This window comes from Panthera uncia, chromosome D4, assembly GCF_023721935.1.
Source record: "Panthera uncia isolate 11264 chromosome D4, Puncia_PCG_1.0, whole genome shotgun sequence".
Lineage (NCBI taxonomy): Eukaryota > Metazoa > Chordata > Mammalia > Carnivora > Felidae > Panthera > Panthera uncia.
The window spans coordinates 20,668,480-20,676,525 of record NC_064807.1 but is presented as its reverse complement, the minus strand read 5'-3'; the positions used below and the strand labels follow the sequence as shown (position 1 = coordinate 20,676,525).

Sequence of the window (8,046 nt, the reverse complement as noted above, 5' to 3'; positions counted from 1 at the left end):
TTTTTGGAAGATGGAGTCTATTTTCAGTTTATCTTTATTCTGAGAGTTTAGCCCTCAAGAGACTCAATTTAAAGCCTGGGGCACTTTTCAGAGTTCCTCATTTTGAAGAGCAATGAATTCCAATTCTTGCCTTCCGAGCACCATGAAACTGTCAAAAGCTCTGTGCCTCTTCTGTTTGAGTTTATGCTTTATGCATCCCTCCAGATAGAACTCATGTTTGTTTGTTTTCTAGATGAGCCTGGCACTACTAACAACCTGGGATTTTTCTAACTGGTGAGTTTTTCCAGCTATAATGGTGAGTGTGCCTTTTTTTCCCCCCAAGTTCTCTGAGAACACTATTTTTCTCATCAAAGACAAAACAGGCCAAGTCTCCTTATGAAGGACATACACTTCCTTAAGGTACCAGGTGAGAGTTTTGACTTCAGGTTTATGTCCAAGGTGCTGATCTTCCATCCCATTCTCCTTGGATTACAAGCCTGTCTCCTGTTCCCCACATATGGAACTTCAGAACCTAGGGCCTAGCCTCCAGACTTCAGCAGATAACCTCAGGACAAAAAATATCAGCTCCAGTTGGCCCTTGTTTCTCTTCCTTCTCACTGACCGTTAACTCTAGTTATTTTGCATACTTTAACCCCAGCTCAGTCATACATCTTTAAGAAAAAAGAAAAAATTTTAAACCAGTGGAAATAGCATTTTTTGCATTGTCTACTGTGGAATGGACTAAAGCACAGCAACTATTAATACCAGTTATTAGGGAAAGGGAAGAAAAGGAGAGTAGAGAGAGAGATTACTAAGTGTTTATGTTACTTTGTATTTTTTTCTATGTGTTTTATAAATTTGGGAGAGAACGTTCATGAGGTCTTTGCAAAGTATCTATAATATAGAGAAAAAAAGTTTTTAAAAGTATTTATCCAACTTACTGACTTTTCTAGGTACTTGTATCCTTGACGTAAGCTGAGCTACTGGAAAGGGACATTTTGGTACACGTTAGGGCATCCCTAAGAGAGCAATGTTTACCTTCAGCTTTTATCAAATCCCATCATATAGGCAAGCCATATGAAACTTAGTGTTTTATAAGTTATAAAAATGTAATTGAGGTCAGTGTTTATTACATCATTCACTGCCCTCAAGGAATTATATAATGGCTTAGAGCCAAACTCACACACCAGCTATGGCAACAAGGTTTGAGTCTTATGATGTGTATAATTATGCTTTTCTTTTTATCTGATCCTGGTATTTTATTTCTTTCTGGTTTGCTGTGTTACAAGCTGCCTTGAGTCTTCAAAGGAAAAAGAAAAGCAAATAGATTGTTTTAAATGCAGAAGAGCATTCTGGATTTCAAAGTTAAGCCTGCTAAAATATTATCAGGCTGAGAAATAATGATTAAACCACTTGTCCTATGAGTCTCTGTGGGTTACAGAGAGTGAACAGAAAATTCAAGAAAAAAGTATTGATAAAGCTTTAATAAAAGATACAATTCCATGTAGGTAAGAATTCTGGATAGGTGAGGAAACGCTATGACAAAGTCCGTATTAATTAAATTTGGGTTTAGAAACAAAATTATAATTAATATCCTCTTTTTATAAGAAAGTGAACATAGTCTTAGATACAAAAGGTAGATCATCTGTACCATTGCATTTGTCTGACCTGTCATTCAATTTTGGTTAAGATTTCTATTCATTAAATAAAAGATTAAAGGCAAATTATAAAAATAAAAATCCGTATAGACCAGAATGAGCATTAGTTGAATTACTTGAAATTTTTCCTTTTTTCTAATGAACTTTGAAATTAAACCTCAAGGAAAGTCAAAGTCACAAACACATTGAGGCATTATTGTCTCCTTTACCATCACTAATTTCATATTTCATATAAACAATTGGGAAGCAACATTTGTGCATTAAGTACTGTGAATCCTGATTACAATTCCTGGGTTTGAAAGACGGCTTTGCCACCCACTACATGGGGAATGTGGTGCTGTTTACTCAGTCTTTCCACATTTCTGTTTCCTCACCTGTAAAACAGGGGTGCTGGGAAGTATCAGTATCATAGGATTGCTGCAAGAAGCTAAAAAGTTAATATTTGCATAGCACTTAACACAGCTCCTGAAACTTAGCAGGCCCAAAATAATTATTAGTTAGTAAACTACTAAAATCTTTCCATCAAAAAGTAGAAATCACTAAATATCACACCAGCGTTCTTTGAAACATTTTTCCTCCTTCTGCTAAATTAACCTATAACCTTTACCCTAACGACAAAGTTTGATTGAAATACTTAGGAGTGAGGTATTTATTATTTAATGTGGACTTCCTTATAAGGGGGTACAAAAAGTCAATACATACTCAAGGAAATACTATAAAGAAGACAATTTGTACACAATTGCCAGTTCTGAATTAGCTACAGATGTGGACAACTCATGTAACTTGATTGTGCCTAGATTTTTTTCATCTGCCAAATAGAAAAGTAATCAAAGTAATCAAAGTCTGATTTTTCTCCTTCACAAGATTACAGTAAAGTAATACACACACACACACACACACACACTCACACACACACACACACTACCTTTGAAAAGACTGTACCAATTCTCTAAGGAAAGGAAAACAGAACTTACTGTTAATTCTGCTAGATGTTTCCTCTACATTATCTTATTTAAAACTGCTCGGGGCGCCTGGGTGGCGCAGTCGGTTAAGCGTCCGACTTCAGCCAGGTCACGATCTCGCGGTCCGTGGGTTCGAGCCCCGCGTCAGGCTCTGGGCTGATGGCTCGGAGCCTGGAGCCTGTTTCCAATTCTGTGTCTCCCTCTCTCTCTGCCCCTCCCCCGTTCATGCTCTGTCTCTCTCTGTCCCAAAAATAAATAAAAAACGTTGAAAAAAAAATTAAAAAAAAATAAAATAAAATAAAACTGCTCTGCAACCCTATCAGATAAATACTATTATCCTCAATTTTCAGGCAAGAAAACAGAAGCTCAGGAGGCTTCGACGCTTGTCCACACTCACATGGTCATTAATCAGCAGTGCAGGATTTCAAACTTCCTCCATGACAAACGACTAACATAGTCATCATACCTGGCGAAGGCCTCCATAGAGGAAAGCGCTCAGTATATATTTGGGGCCTTATTTATTGCTTAATACAGAAGCCAATGCCTTGAGTGAATCAGTTATTTATGAGTTTCTACTGCGCAACAGACAAATCTTGAAACTCATGTCCTTTAGTGGCTGTTCACCAGACTAAGATTTTAAGGAGGAAGGACTTCAGTTAATGTAACAGTTTCTGGTTGTTGCCATGACTACAGTGTAAGAAACAGAAACAAGCTTGTTACCAATCAAGGCAGATATTGGGTTATTTCTCCAACTACCCCTCATACAAAACGATTTTTAACCCTGAAGTTTAGGAAGCCAAGGAAGAGTTTTAACATTGGGCTCCCACCATAGTTTCCTATTTAGAAGCTGCCTTGTGAGGACTCATAGCAAACCTCATGCCAACCATCCCCAGGTCTGAGAAGACCCCTTCGCCTCCCCTTGCCTTCCTAAAGGGCAGGCGTGGCAGACAATTAAAAACTCTGAATGGAAAACATAAAAGAGAGTTTAATCATTGCCGAGTGGTAGAAATATCAGCCACGAGTGGTAGAAATAACAGCCTTGGAGCCCTTTTGAAGCAAAGCCAGGTGAGAAAGCCAGCTGGCACCAGCAGGAGAACATGCAGAGCCCCCATCTCAGTCCTCCATGGGAACTCTTTGCTAAATCTTTCTAATAACATCAAGCCTGAATATTTATTCTGATACGAGAGCTTGAAATCAACTCGTTGTCAGGCAACAGACAGTGATAGTATTTGTCCCTTGTGTCCCCAGGAAAATGGTTAAACCCTAAAGATGTTAATAGCTCCTATTGTTTTTATTTTTTTTAATTAGTTTATTTACTCTTGAGAGAGAGAGAGAGAGCGAGCATGTATGCATGAGCAAGGGAGCAGCAGAGACAGAGAGAGAGAGAGAGAGAGAGAATTCTAAACAGGATTTGCGCTGTCAGCTCAAAGCCCAAGGCAGGGCTCAAACTCACGAGCCACGAGATCATGACCTGAGCTGGAATCAAGAGTAGGACTCTTAACCACCGGAGCCACCCAGTCATCCTGATAGCTCCTCTCCTTAATGGGAAGGTTTGGAAAGCACGTTTTTATGCACGTGGCGGAAGGAGAGCGGTGAATTCTGAGTCAGGCCAGCTCTGTCAGGAACAACATTGCTTCTAACCCTGCCGAAGCAGACAACGCGATTGTATATCCTCATTAATGCTATAATTGGTATCTGGAATCTGTTCAAAAATGCCGATTTCCTTTGTAACAGAGGATTATGGCTGAATTTGGAGTTCTTTATGGTCTGCAGATGCTTGAGAAATTCAAATATAAAAACTGTCAGTTAAACATCTCATGAAAAGCTGTACCTTATACTAATCCAAAGGGACATGAACAAGTGCTTGAGGGGATAAAAATCCACTGTTTCGGTAGCTAACCACTTACAGAAACATTAACATTCTTGGACAGGGTTGCTCACTGAGTTTCTAAAGTAACTTAGGAGCTATCAGGATTCAGTTCTTAACAGACTTCAACACAGTAGGGGGAAAATTGTCAGTCACCAGCCTCCAGTATTTATGAATTATTAATGTTGGCTTTCTGGGTATTTTTTTTTTAAGTTTTGCTTTTGTGTGCGTGTTCAGCTGAGTAATTCAATAGACTGATGGAGACATGAATAGATATGTTAACTAGCACCAGGGTTAACCTTTAAAGTTCGTTAAAGCTGTCAGCTTTCAATGAAATATTTTCACGTTCTTTTTTTTTCCCCTGTGAACTGGAATATAAACATTATTTGTACACTGGGATCGGAGGTGCTTGGGAGAAAAGGAGACTCCACCCTGTCATCAATTTTTTTTCTTTTAAACCAAGACTACAATAATGGATTCATCAGGAAAGGCATCGTTTTAAAAAAAATTCTCGTTTACAAACCATGACACCAGAGTACATCCATGGCCTCGCTTTGTTACAGTATTTTTTAACCAAAAAAAAAAAAAAAAAAAAGTGGGGGAGGGAGGATGGCATGTCCTTATGGCTACAAAAACACTTGGGGGAGAAAAGGTTTGGATCTGAAGAGGACAAGGCAGGGATTTTGGAGAGAGAAAATGGAGACCAGGGTAAAGCTGATGTAGACATCAGCGTGCAGACTGCAAAAGGAACAAAAACCACACCTCACGGTCATGGTGAAGATGCCATTTAAAGCTGGTAACCACCTTGGATCAAAACAAGGATTCTATTTGGAAGAGCAGAGCAATGAGAGGGCCCATCTTGAAACCAATTGTAGAGTTTCCAGTATCTTCAAGGATTTTGTAGCCACATGGGCTGGACGAACAAGGCTAAATAATAAACCCTCCCAATGGAAATCACCCTGCTCTGAAATCTTTCCTGTTACTCTTTAGCTGTAGAGTGTCCTGCTTTTCCTTGCTGAGGGTTGGCTACCATTTGGAATCACCTGCCACCTAATGTCACATGCCAGCGGTTTCCTCCTGCTCCGTCCACCCATCCAATGACTGTGCGTTCCTAAGACCTCCTTTTATCTCAACCCCCATCAAAACTAGAAGGGGAAAAACTGGAAAAGGGAGACTTGCTTCTTTTCAAAGTCTTTAACCTCCCACCAGTTTGCAAGTGTTCCTTTACTACGATATAGAATGAGAAGACTGCCTGATGTGTGACAATAAATGATGCAATTAATCAAATATCTCAATCTTTTTCTAAAGGGATCTCTAGTCTTCATTTTTTTTTCCCTCCACTGCATTCCTTTAAGGTCAGCAAGAAAGATAAGAGAGTGATTTACCAAACTTTGTAAACGTGAAGAAAAATTGAAGCAAAGAAATGGGATTACTTGCCAGCATCCTAAGACTCCTAGAAATACTTGAACTCAACCCTGGAGTCTCTTACCAGGTCAGAGACAACCAACTCATAGTGTAATCTACATCTAATTTTCAAAGTTTATGTCTACCAATAGGTGTACGATTCAAATTAGGGCACTAAAATAAGGCATAGATATTCTTTCTCAGTGTATATATGCTTTTAGGATTGCCCCTTGGCATTGCAACCAAGGCTGAAGAAACCAGTTTTGAGGGCTCAGAGTTTATTTTTTACTTTTCTTCCCCTCCTTCAAGGCCATTTTCTTTTTTTTTCTTTATATTTTCTGATACCTATCTTTTATTATCATTTATAATATAGCAGTATATATTAGAGACAATTTTTAAATTATTTATGTGCTTTATTTGTTTTGCAACTCCACGTCCATGTCTTAGAGAACCCATCTGCTTGGAGAGATGTGTTAGAGAGAGAAAAATGAAAATAAATACTGATGTAATATTCAGCATCTGACATCCGAAATAGGATTTAGCAGAAAGTCAATACGCTTAAGAGTCATGCATTTTTTAGAAAGAAAGGATTTCCCAAACGCTTTTATTTCCTCCTTTGGTATATCAACAACCAATCCGGGAAGACCCAAGCCTGTTGAGTTCTTGTTACTGTTGAGAAAATTCCACTTCCACCCGGGAACGCAATGGTGGAGAATCTCTTCCTCAATTGTAGAAGGAGATCAAAATGTAGGCAAAGAAAAACAAAAACTTCCCTATTTCCAGCTTCAGGATTTATAGGGAGCAAAAGAGGAAGAAAGAAACCAGGTTCAAGTGTTCGGTCCTGTGTCTCTTGATGTCCCCCTCCCAGACTTTTACTCAGCGAGGGCGATTGCCCTATATAAGGAAAGAAACCTTGAAGAGAAGGGACTCTTGCCTCTTTTTCTCCACTTGGGAGTCAAGAAGGAGGTGACTGTGCAGAGAACCCCACACCAACATACAGCCACTCGGCTTAATTAAGAAAGCACACCATGTGGCTAGAGAGAGGGTGATCTGGGTTGACACCTCTGATCCCCTTCAGTCTCCATGGCATGTGGGCATCTGAGCTGAGAGCGAGCCAGACTGATAGGCACCTGCCGTGTTGGGACATAGTGACATAACAGTAGAAGGTAGAACTGGGTGTCCTGGCCACAGGCCTGGGTGAAAGGCACGGATATTTTGTCACATCTCCTTCCTCACTCTCAAGAAGAGTTTCAGAATTAGCTCCTCAGGCGATTTTTTTGTATATTAAGCTTAAGAACCCTTGTCCAGTGCTCGCTTCGGTAGCTCATACACTAAATTGGAATGATACAGAGAAGATTAGCATGGCCCCTGCACAAGGATGACACATAAATTCGTGAAGCGTTCCATATTTTTGAAAAAAAAAATAGATACAAACAGAGAGGGAGGGAGGCAAACCACAAGAGACTATTAAATACAGAGAACAAACTAAGAGTGGATGGGGGGTGAGGGGGGGAGAGGGGAAAATGGGTGATGGGCATTGAGGAGGGCACCTGTTGGGATGAGCACTGGGTGTTGTATGTAAGCCAATTTGACAATAAATTATATTCATAAAAAAAAAAAAAGAACCATCGTCCAACTTTCTGGCCATCCTTGCAAAAAATAAAAGCTAAGTTAACCTTTGGATTCATTGATCATGAGAAGAGCAGATATTCTTGGTACTTACATTAGTTAGAATTTCTCCCCAAGGACCACTTAGCAAAAAATCCCATGCAAATGTTTTCAGTAGCAACCTTTCAGTAGACACACAAATGCACTTCTTAAAACCCTTTCTAGAATATTCTTTGCTCTATTTTGATGATACCTCAACAAAAAGTCATTTATTAAACACAATCTAATGTTGAACCAACATGGGGCGCCTGGGTGGCTCTGTCAGTTAAGTGTCTGACTCTTGATTTCGGCTCGGGTCAAGATCTCACAGTACAGCTCGAGGCCTGCTTGGGATTCTCTGTCTCCCTCTCTCTCTGCCCCTCCCCTGCTAGTGCACTCTCTCTTTCTCTCCCTCTCTCTAAGTAAATAAGCTTTAAAACAAAGTGTTAGTATTGAACCCAAATTACACAGCATAGGATAGAGTTTGCTCCAGAGGTAAGCTTTAGAATATCTGGTGGAATTCATGAAA

General features: G+C 39.6%; 1 non-coding gene across 1 annotated transcript; it reads left to right on the top strand.

The window, feature by feature from the left end:
* The first annotated feature begins 7,177 nt into the window (after positions 1-7,177).
* LOC125928302 (U6 spliceosomal RNA) lies at positions 7,178-7,283 on the top strand. The gene has a single exon (XR_007459622.1). It is a non-coding gene; the product is annotated as a U6 spliceosomal RNA (small nuclear RNA).
* The last annotated feature ends 763 nt before the right edge of the window (positions 7,284-8,046 follow it).